The sequence below is a fragment of the Armigeres subalbatus genome, unplaced genomic scaffold (genome assembly GCF_024139115.2).
Source record: "Armigeres subalbatus isolate Guangzhou_Male unplaced genomic scaffold, GZ_Asu_2 Contig320, whole genome shotgun sequence".
Taxonomy (NCBI): Eukaryota; Metazoa; Arthropoda; class Insecta; order Diptera; family Culicidae; genus Armigeres; species Armigeres subalbatus.
Window position 1 is genome coordinate 11248 of NW_026943065.1, and position 11247 is coordinate 22494.

The window sequence follows — 11247 nt, forward strand, 5'->3', positions numbered from 1 at the left end:
TGTTTATTATTTAATATTTAATATTTAATATTTAATATTTAATATTTAATATTTAATGTTTAATGTTCAGTATTTAATATTTATTATTTAATATTTAATATTTATTTAATATTTATTTAATATTTAATATTTAATATTTAATATTTAATATTTAATATTTAATATTTGACCCAATGTTAATATTTAATGTTTGTGTATTTAATGTTTAATATTTGTTTATTATTTAATATTTAATGTTTAATATTTAATATTTAATGTTTAATATTTAATGTTTAATATTTATTTATTTAATATTTAATGTTATTATTTATTTGGTATTTAATATTTATTGTTTAATATGTAATATTTAATATTTATTATTTAATATTTAATGTTATGTATTATTTAATGTTTAATATTTAATATTTAATGTTGTGTTTAATTATTTAATATTTATTTAATATTTAATATTTAATATTTAATATTTAATATTTAATATTTAATGTTTAATGTTAATATTTAATATTTAATATTTATTTATTTAATATATAATATTTTTTTATTTAATATATAATATTTAATATTTATTATTCAATATATAGTTTTATATTATTTAATATTATATATTTAATATTTATTTAATATTTAATATTTAATATTTAATATTTAATATTTAATATTTAATATTTAATATTTAATATTTAATATTTAATATTTAATATTTAATATTTAATATTTAATATTTAATATTTAATATTTAATATTTAATATTTAATATTTAATATTTAATATTTAATATTTAATATTTAATATTTAATATTTATTATTTAATATTTAATATTTAATATTTAATATTTAATATTTATTATTTAATATTTAATATTTAATATTTAATATTTAATATTTATCATTTAATATTTAATCATTCTTTGCCGATCGCTTGAAGTAGCCGGATGAGAAGGTCCGTGTCTCCATCGCAGGCAATAACTTAATCGTTTCGCAGTGGAGTTTTTCTCAGTTTATTAGTGAATAAAGTGAGTTTTTATATCATTTGCTATCCCACTGTGGATGAAGTGATTGTCGTAGGCGATTCGTGGTTGGTGAAGAAGGTGTACGATGCGACTAAAGGGTCGCACGTGCATTGCAAAATAGCAGCATCATTGGATGCCATCCAGTTGAAAGCTTCTACAACAACAACGGGTGCAGCACCTCGAACAGGAACGGATAAAGTAGAACCGCATTTGATTTTTCATTATCTCCGTTCCTTTGCATTGTATATACCTCTGTTCACCACACACCAGTGGTAGAGCTGTTTTTTTATCACTTTTGTCTCTCGCCTGTTACCGTCGTTAGGTACAGGGTGTGTCAAAAACCGAGTGAGCTTGAGCTTGAGCTTGAGCTTGATTGACTGCTCGTAGTTGCTACTCCATTATGACCAGATCAGCTGTTCTTGCACAGGGAACCAACAGATGTTTGCTTGGGACTAGCACATCTTCAATGTACAAATACTGATGATCTCATTGATAGATCATACTGGCGCCTGCCACGTCAAAATGCAAGTCAATGTAGGGAAGGGAGGAAATGATGATGCAATCACTCGCCCACTGCAAGCCGAATATACCTCTGCACTTGCCACGAGTTCATGCGGAATTTGTTGGAATTTCTGGGTTAGGTTGGAGAGGCAGAGGTCCGTCTTGGTTAACGAGCTGCCAATGTGATAGATGGAGAAGGTAACTGATGGAATTTCTAATTGGATGTGAAACGAGCTCTATAAGTTCATTTCCAATTCTAGCAGATTACTGTTAGAATACTCAAATTGAAGGTATAGGAATAGTAATGGAAACGGTATGGAAGTCCATTTCCAGTTTTAGCGTTTGCTAGAACATGAGAAATAAAGAGAAAGATACAAAGTAGGAGAATGGAACGGACCTGGGATTGAACCCACGACCTCCTGCGTATGAGGCAGAAGCAGTAGCCATATGACTTCCAAGCCCGCTAGCAGGGTGTGTCAAAAACCGAGTGATCGAAAAAAGTAAAAGTTTTGTAATTGAATTATTATTTATTTAGTTTTTTTTTTTCTTTTTTTTTTCACGGTATTAAGTTTAGTTTTAAGTTCCTTTCAAATTTTTATTCTCTTTTTTTTTATTGGTTTGATTTTACTTCATTCTTTTGATGGATGAAGAAAATGGAGGCGATACGCCTCCAAAAGATAATGTTGACCGCACGCGATTTTACTATGCATCCTCGCCTGGTCCCTGGGTTTGTTTACTTTCGGCAGAAAGTGAAAAGTATTGATTTTCTAGGAATCAAACGTGATTTGACGCGTCGTTTTCCGAAAACTGATTTTCATCAGATAAATCGGAACAAACTACGATGTAACCGCACCTACGTATCAGGACGCAAATGCTATCGCAAAAGACCAGAACTATAATGTAGAATATTTGGTTTAAGTGCCTCGAGGGAAGTCAAGATTGAAGGCGTGATTAACGCGGCGAGCCTGACTTGCAAGGATGTACTTGCAGGAAAAGGTCGTTTAAAGAATGCCCTGCAGTCTACCGTGGACATTCTGGATTGCAAGGAATTGCATTCAGCAGCCATGGTAGATGGCAAAAACGAACAGTGGGTAATGTCTGTGACATAACCGCTAAGTGGACGTAGGACTTGACTTGACCATGCCTTTAAGATACATAATATGTCCAAATTTCTCACATCAACTATTTTGGCTAAATAATCGGCGTTGCATACCATTCCTTGGTAAAATCTTCTCATCAAACCGACACAGAAATCAAATCTACCTCGAACAAGAATCATAAAAAAAAATTCAGGAAGTATCTGTCCGGTCACGAAATATTAGCCTCGACAGTGGCAACCTTCCCACTGAAGGACTGCCTGAAATAAACTACAAGTTGGCTCAGCAGGGGATGTAGACTGTATCTCAACTTTTCCACTGAAGAGCCTTCTAATCTGTGCGATAGCTACTGAAGGAGAACATTATTTTTAACTCTTAGAGCCTTGAAAAAGGCTGTTTGCTTCGGCTAAGTGCAAAAAGTAAGAAAACGATCTTTTCAAATAACCGCGAATTTCTAGTGATGGTATAAAAAAGACTGAATGCTCTGCGAGCGAATGCACTTTTCTTTTATACCTTATTTTGAATCTTCTCTGCTTCCCAATTGGTGGGCCAATCAGCTAGTGTCTTGTATCCCGCTTCTTTGTCAGCCAAAGCGTCATCATCATCAACGCGTTCGAGAAGGGCTTCTTCTTTTTACGCTTGTTGCTCGCTGCTGGCGTCTATTTCCTAACGGGACTTTTCGCTAGATACAGGCCAATAAGCCGGGCAAGCGAGCTTAGAATTGCAGTTCAGGTGGGAAGTAAGTGTTCTTTTCTGAGACAAGGAAGTAGAAGGAAGGAAACACCCGGACATGGGATTTCAGGTGATAAGATTTAGAATTGGTAACATGGGACGATCATTCAGTCACGTTCGCTTTGTGTGCGGTCAGTATCAAACAATGTTTATCTAGATATTTCTTGATCAATGCCAAAAAGTCCAACATTTGATGAAAAATCGATTGATAGTTTATTAATGTTTTAGCTGTAATCGGTGTTTTCTTTATCCAAATAAGATTAAGTGAGAGATATGGACATCATATGAATCTTTAAAGGCATGGTCAAGCGAAGTCCTTCGTCCACTTCGCGGTTAAATCAGAAAAATATCTACTGTTAGTTTTGACGCTATTTATGAAAATCACGCATAAAAATTTATCTCTTGAATAGTGGGTTGGGCGCCCAAGTACAATTTCTATCGAAGGGTATTAAAGCATTGATATTGATCTCTATTATTGGCTCTCGGAAGAACCGTTTGTTTTTGGACATACATGCTGCATCATGTGGCTTTTCTTCAGCTTGTCTCGTCTCAGCACTGTGGCCGGCCGGTCTCGGCTCGACTCTGCTGCTGCTGCCGGTATCTGCTCAGCATTGCTGCTTTGTCGGGTCTGTAGGGTGGACTGCTGATGTGCTGGCTAGGTTTCGGATGATGATGGTCGCTTCGATGGTGACGAGCCGAAAAGCGGTCGGTGCAGACTTCATTCCCTACTAAAAGTGCTGTTCCATCGATGATGCAGTTGCTTCGCTTGTCCCGGTCAGAATGAAAGGAAAAAATCGCGTTGCGCTATTTTATGGCTTCTCGGCAGACCCAGCGGCTGCTCATTCGCTGGTGTCTGCACCAATCAGAACGTGGTAATGGAATGATGCAAGAATTATGCGGTACCCATATTTATAGGTTCCCTTGATCTCAATGTTTTTCATTGAAAACAGTTTCATGCCTATTGAAACAAGTTTTTCGGGTCTGTCGGGTCGGACATGAAAGGCATACTTGAAATCTGTCGATTGAGGGGCTTACCGCAGAAATTCGTCCACTGAGACGAACGCTATTAACGTTTAAAATCTTTCAACCCAGCGTAACGCGGTCGATTTGAATATTTTGAAATGACACCCGGTATAGTAAAGAGAGACGTAAGTCCTACGTCAAAAAGTGTATTCGAAGTCAGGCTCACTTCGAGTGACGTTCGCCGGTTCGATACTCCCAAAATATGTAGATATCGAAAATATGTTGTTTCCGGTGCGTCTTTTTGTACCCAGGGTGTTGAATACGCCCCTAGCGTAAATGCGCACCCTATCACCCAAAACACACATAGATGCAAAGTAGTGATTATGACACACCTTCCCATCCATTATATTGCCCATGATTGAATGCCTTTGTAAGAGCTAGCTTTGTATTCGATCGAGAATCAAAACACGCAGTTTATCGTTCAAAGATTACAACTAAACTCATAGCTCCTTAGCTCCTAAATTATACTTATTCTATAAAGAAGTGAAATTAAGAAATCGTGCTAAACTACAGAAGTTTACTAGGTAGTATCTTAAATTGAACATGCCTTAAAATATTGTTATTCTAAACTAAATATCTATTCCACAGTGCTTGCCTAAAGTATCTAAATATTTAACCTAAAATCCTTTCTTTATCTATATCTACGTGCAAAGGTAACTACTATTAATCGAACTATTTACATGAACTTATTCAACGGCTATTTTAGTACGGATGTATTTTGTCACGCAGCACTAGTTTGTGAGTAGTAGCATATACGACCCCCGGTGATTCGAAGCCTAGATTCCTTCCGTAAACGTAGGACAAACGGGACTAAACGTAAGTGCAAATAGATAAAACAACATAGAACTTGATTCAGGACGGTGCAAAACCGTTATTTACATTGTAACGATTGTAGTCTATAAGATGTAATATAATTACAGGAATATATTAATACTAGGATAAGAACATAAATCCTCTCGTTCCGGTCGTTCCTCACCTGTATTAATATCTCGGAAATTCACCCGTCAATTGGTTGGCTAATCTCCAACACAGGGTTTTCAATTGTACCAACTGCAAACAGCAAATGTTTTGAAAAGCATAGGGAGGAGGCCTGTCAACAACAAGCTACAAAGTGCGCTTATTGTGGCATGGACCCTCCCCATGGTTTGCAAGAATGCCCGGTGTACAAAAAGCGCACCCAAAAGGTGAAGCGTTCGTTGCTACAGCGCTCCAAGCAGTCGTATGCGGAAATGGTGAAGTCGCAAGACACATCCGCAACTGCCAACGCAACGGCTGCTATTTCAGCTGCCGTTCAAGTTAGTGATTTTTATGATGTCATTTCCATAGACGAATCGGACTCTGACGTAGCCGATATGGATGGTTCTGCGGAGGTACACGTACCCGAAAAGAGGAAGAAACCGTCTTCCTCGGGATTGCGCCGTAAGAAAACAAAAATCATCCCTAGAAGCTTGCTGAAATCTGATGGTAATGGGGGATTATTTAAAATTCCGAAGCAGCCTGTCTATACTGCTCCTTTTGACCCATGTTGCAGTAAGACATTCCCGCCATTGCCTAAAACTGATGTTACAAAGAAACATCAGTCAAGGAATATCTCTGAGCAGAAAACTGCTACTCGCACTTCAAAGAAAAGAATCTCGTCCAAGCGAGGACTGATATCATTTAAGGACCTTGTGGATCGTATTTTGAACTTATTCAATATTCCGAATTCATTGAGGCCAATCATTGACCTCTTTATTCCAACAGTTGAAAGCTTTCTGAAGCAATTGACTATTTCATGGCCCTTTCTTGCAGAAATTGTATCTTTCGATGGATAACACGGCCAATACCCAAGATACAATCACTGTGCTGCAGTGGAACTGTCATAGTCTAAAAAATAAATTAGACGGGTTCAAGTTTTGATTCGCAATTGCGATTGCGATATATTTGCACTTTGTGAAACATGGCTTTCTTCTGAAGATGAAATCAACTTTCACAATGTTAACATTATTCGCCAAGATCGGAATGATAACTATGGTGGCGTTCTTCTGGGGATCAAAAAACGAACAGTGGGTAATGTCTATGACATAACCGCTAAGTGGACGTAGGACTTGACTTGACCATGCCTTCAAGATACATAATATGTCCAAATGTCTCACATCAACTATTTTGGATAAATAATCAGCGTTGCATACCATTCTTTGGCAAAATCTTCTCATCAAACCGACACAGAAATCAAATCTACCTCGAACAAGAATCATCAAAAAAATTCAGGAAGTATCTGTCCGGTCACGAAATATTAGCCTCGACAGTGGCAACCTTCCCACTGAAGGACTGCCTGAAATAAACCACAAGTTGGCTCAGCAGGGGATGTAGACTGTATCTCAGTCCTTCCACTGAAGGGCTTTTAATCCAATGCGATAGCGACTGAAGGAGAACATTATTTTTAACTCTTAGAGCCTTGAAAAAGGCTGCTTGCTTCGGCTAAATGCAAAAAGTAAGAAAACGATCTTTTCAAATAACCGCGAATTTCTAGTGATGGTTCAAAAAAAGACTGAATGCTCTGCGAGCGAATGCACTTTTCTTTTATACCTTATTTTGAATCTTCTCTGCTTCCCAATTGGTGGGCCAATCAGCTAGTGTCTTATATCCCGCTTCTTTGTCAGCCAAAGCGTCATCATCATCAACGCGTTCGAGAAGGGTTTCTTCTTTTGACGTAGGACTTACGTCTCTCTTTACTATACCGGGTGTAATTTCAAAATATTCAAATCGACCGCGTTACGCTGTGTTGAAAGATTTTAAACGTTAATAGCGTTCGTCTCAGTGGACGAATTTCTGCGGTAAGCCCCTCAATCGACAGATTTCAAGTATGCCTTTCATGTCCATGCTTGATAAGACCAAAAAAACTTGTTTCAATAGGCATGAAACTGTTTTCAATGAAAAACATTGAGCTCAAGGGAACCTATAAATATGGGTACCGCATAATTCTTGCATCATTCCATTACCACGTTCTGATTGGTGCAGACACCAGCGAATGAGCAGCCGCTGGGTCTGCCGAGAAGCCATAAAATAGCGCAACGCGATTTTTCCTTTCATTCTGACCGGGACAAGCGAAGCAACTGCATCATCGATGGAACAGCACTTTTAGTAGGGAATGAAGTCTGCACCGACCGCTTTTTCGGCTCGTCACCACCGAAGCGACCATCATCATCCGAAACCTAGCCAGCACATCAGCAGTCCACCCTACAGACCCGACAAAGCAGCAATGCTGAGCAGATACCGGCAGCAGCAGCAGAGTCGAGCCGAGACCGGCCGGCATCGGTGCTGAGCCGAGACAGGCTGAAGAAAAGCCACATGATGCAGCATGTATGTCCAAAAAACAAACGGTTCTTCCGAGAGCCAATAATAGAGATCAATATCAATGCTTTCAATACCCTTCAGGATAGAAATTGTACTTGGGTGCCAAATCCAATATTCTAGAGATAAAATTTTATGCGTGATTTTCATAAATAGCGTCAAAACTAACAGTAGATATTTTTTTCTGATTTAACCGCGAAGTGGACGAAGGACTTCGCTTGACCATGCCTTTAAAGATTCATAACATGTCCAAATCTCTCACTTAATCTTATTTGGATAAAGAAAACACCGATTACAGCTAAAACATTAATAAACTATCAATCGATTTTTCATCAAATGTTGGGTTTTTTGGCATTGATCAAAAAATATCTAGATAAACATTGTTTGCTACTGACCGCACACAAAGCGAACCTGACTGAATGATCGTCCCATGTTACCAATTCTAAATCTTATCACCCGAAATCCCATGTCCGGGTGTTTCCTTCCTTCTACTTCTAACAATGTTGTCTCAGAAAAGAACACGTACTTCCCACCTGAACTGCAATTCTAAGCTCGCTTGCCCGGCTTATTGGCCTGTATCTAGCGAAAGGTCCCGTTAGGAAATAGACGCCAGCAGCGAGCAACAAGCGTAAAAAAGAAGAAACCCTTCTCGAACGCGTTGATGATGATGACGCTTTGGCTGACAAAGAAGCGGGATATAAGACACTAGCTGATTGGCCCACCAATTGGGAAGCAGAGAAGATTCAAAATAAGGTATAAAAGAAAAGTGCATTCGCTCGCAGAGCATTCAGTCTTTTTTTGAACCATCACTAGAAATTCGCGGTTATTTGAAAAGATCGTTTTCTTACTTTTTGCATTTAGCCGAAGCAAGCAGCCTTTTTCAAGGCTCTAAGAGTTAAAAATAATGTTCTCCTTCAGTCGCTATCGCACGGATTAAAAGCCCTTCAGTGGAAGGACTGAGATACAGTCTACATCCCTGCTGAGCCAACTTGTGGTTTATTTCAGGCAGTCCTTCAGTGGGAAGGTTGCCACTGTCGAGGCTAATATTTCGTGACCGGACAGATACTTCCTGAATTTTTTTGATGATTCTTGTTCGAGGTAGATTTGATTTCTGTGTCGGTTTGATGAGAAGATTTTGCCAAAGAATGGTATGCAACGCTGATTATTTATCCAAAATAGTTGATGTGAGACATTTGGACATATTATGTATCTTGAAGGCATGGTCAAGTCAAGTCCTACGTCCACTTAGCGGTTATGTCATAGACATTACCCACTGTTCGTTTTTTACGCTTGTTGCTCGCTGCTGGCGTCTATTTCCTAACGGGACCTTTCGCTAGATACAGGCCAATAAGCCGGGCAAGCGAGCTTAGAATTGCAGTTCAGGTGGGAAGTACGTGTTCTTTTCTGAGACAACATTGTTAGAAGTAGAAGGAAGGAAACACCCGGACATGGGATTTCGGGTGATAAGATTTAGAATTGGTAACATGGGACGATCATTCAGTCAGGTTCGCTTTGTGTGCGGTCAGTAGCAAACAATGTTTATCTAGATATTTTTGATCAATGCCAAAAACCCAACATTTGATGAAAAATCGATTGATAGTTTATTAATGTTTTAGCTGTAATCGGTGTTTTCTTTATCCAAATAAGATTAAGTGAGAGATTTGGACATGTTATGAATCTTTAAAGGCATGGTCAAGTTGAAGTCCTTCGTCCACTTCGCGGTTAAATCAGAAAAAATATCTACTGTTAGTTTTGACGCTATTTATGAAAATCACGCATAAAATTTTATCTCTAGAATATTGGATTTGGCACCCAAGTACAATTTCTATCCTGAAGGGTATTGAAAGCATTGATATTGATCTCTATTATTGGCTCTCGGAAGAACGTTTGTTTTTTGGACATACATGCTGCATCATGTGGCTTTTCTTCAGCCTGTCTCGGCTCAGCACCGATGCCGGCCGGTCTCGGCTCGACTCTGCTGCTGCTGCCGGTATCTGCTCAGCATTGCTGCTTTGTCGGGTCTGTAGGGTGGACTGCTGATGTGCTGGCTAGGTTTCGGATGATGATGGTCGCTTCGGTGGTGACGAGCCGAAAAAGCGGTCGGTGCAGACTTCATTCCCTACTAAAAGTGCTGTTCCATCGATGATGCAGTTGCTTCGCTTGTCCCGGTCAGAATGAAAGGAAAAAATCGCGTTGCGCTATTTTATGGCTTCTCGGCAGACCCAGCGGCTGCTCATTCGCTGGTGTCTGCACCAATCAGAACGTGGTAATGGAATGATGCAAGAATTATGCGGTACCCATATTTATAGGTTCCCTTGAGCTCAATGTTTTTCATTGAAAACAGTTTCATGCCTATTGAAACAAGTTTTTTTGGTCTTATCAAGCATGGACATGAAAGGCATACTTGAAATCTGTCGATTGAGGGGCTTACCGCAGAAATTCGTCCACTGAGACGAACGCTATTAACGTTTAAAATCTTTCAACACAGCGTAACGCGGTCGATTTGAATATTTTGAAATTACACCCGGTATAGTAAAGAGAGACGTAAGTCCTACGTCAAAAAGTGTATTTACCGTCAGCAGTGTGTGAGATCGCGGGGGTGGTGACGGAGGGAGGTATGACATGCGACGATTTGAAACAAGGTTTTGGTCGTTTCAAGAACGTTTCTTTGCCTCCTGTTGCGATACTGGATTGCAAACAAATGTATTCGGTGTCGCAGGAGGGAGAGAAGCGGATTTATTCTCCGTCCGACTCTTTCTGCGTCACCTTTTCCGGGTCCGCACTGCCTGACTACGTAGTGATTGGCAAACTTCGTCTACCTCTTCGGCTGTATGTACCGAAGGTGATGAACTGTGTTAATTGCAAGCAGCTGGGCCACACCGCTCAGTACTGCTGCAATAAACCTCGCTGTGCATCATGCGGAGAGAAGCATGTGGAGGGGCGTGCAAGACGGCACCGAAATGTGTCTATTGTAACGAAAGCCCTCCACATGCTCTTGAAGCTTGCCCAACGTACATACAGCAGCGAATCCACCAGAAACGGTCTCTTCAGCAGCGTTCTCGGCGAAGTTACGCCGAAATGTTGAGGAAGGCCGCCTCTCCAGTCGTGTCTGACACCATCTACTCGTCTCTTCCTTTGGACGATCAAGGTAGCTCCGACTCCGAGGTTGGAAATGGGGTTCCCTTTGTTTTCAATGGCTCAACGAGGAAGAGAATAAAACAGAGCCAGCGACCCTCGAAAAAGCCTAGAAAACAGCCTCAAAATGAGCCCCAATCCAACATGGTCAAATGCAAAGCGGGTGGAAATACTCAAAAACGTTCAACTTTTGTGGTTTCACATCGGGATGATCGAGAGTTTCCACCGCTTCCGGGAACATCTAAAATCCCAGATGCCCCAATTTTTGCGATTTTTCAGCCAGAAGGAGAGCATAGAGAGCGAGCAGAAGAGCCCCCGAGCGCTCCAATGTTCACTCTTTCTGGCATCGTGGAGCTCATCCTCAACTTCTTTGATGCTTCCGACCCCGTGAAGAACATGGTCAAAACTGTTCTTCC